Here is a 505-nt window from a genome sequence, read left to right as displayed (position 1 = left end):
TATGCTTCCTTCTAAATCAATGAATGGCGGCCAAGCTGGATATTTCAAAAAAAAAACATGTCTTTCGTCCGGCAGTCCGTGCAAAATTTGAGATTTTTTGCCCTGCCAGACTGGCAACCCGACCCTCATCCATGCTCAAAGTGTCGTCGCGCCGCGTGTCCAGCCTCCATTTTTGCCGCCGCCGTCTCCTTCTTGTCCACTACCTCCAACTTATCATGTTGCCGCCGCAACATCTTGTAGCAGACGACTTGCACGATCATTCTTTCATCATCATCCAAATACTCCACATTCAAGAACAACATCTTGGCACCCTCCGCCTCAGCTGCGATCTTAACCTTCTTTTCCTCCTCGAGTATGACCTTCTTCTCTTCGATCAAGGCCCTCTTCTCTAATCATAACCGCTACCTCTGCCTCCCATCTCCAGATCCCATCCCTTCCCTCCGCCGCCCCCCGCGCGGGCGGACGAGGGGCCCCAACCTTAGTTGTCGGGCTATCCCCATCCCAT

The sequence above is a fragment of the Triticum dicoccoides genome, chromosome 7B (genome assembly GCF_002162155.2).
Source record: "Triticum dicoccoides isolate Atlit2015 ecotype Zavitan chromosome 7B, WEW_v2.0, whole genome shotgun sequence".
In the NCBI taxonomy this organism is placed as follows: Eukaryota; Viridiplantae; Streptophyta; class Magnoliopsida; order Poales; family Poaceae; genus Triticum; species Triticum dicoccoides.
The sequence above is the reverse complement of the archived record's forward strand: the minus strand, read 5'-3'. Positions refer to the sequence as shown.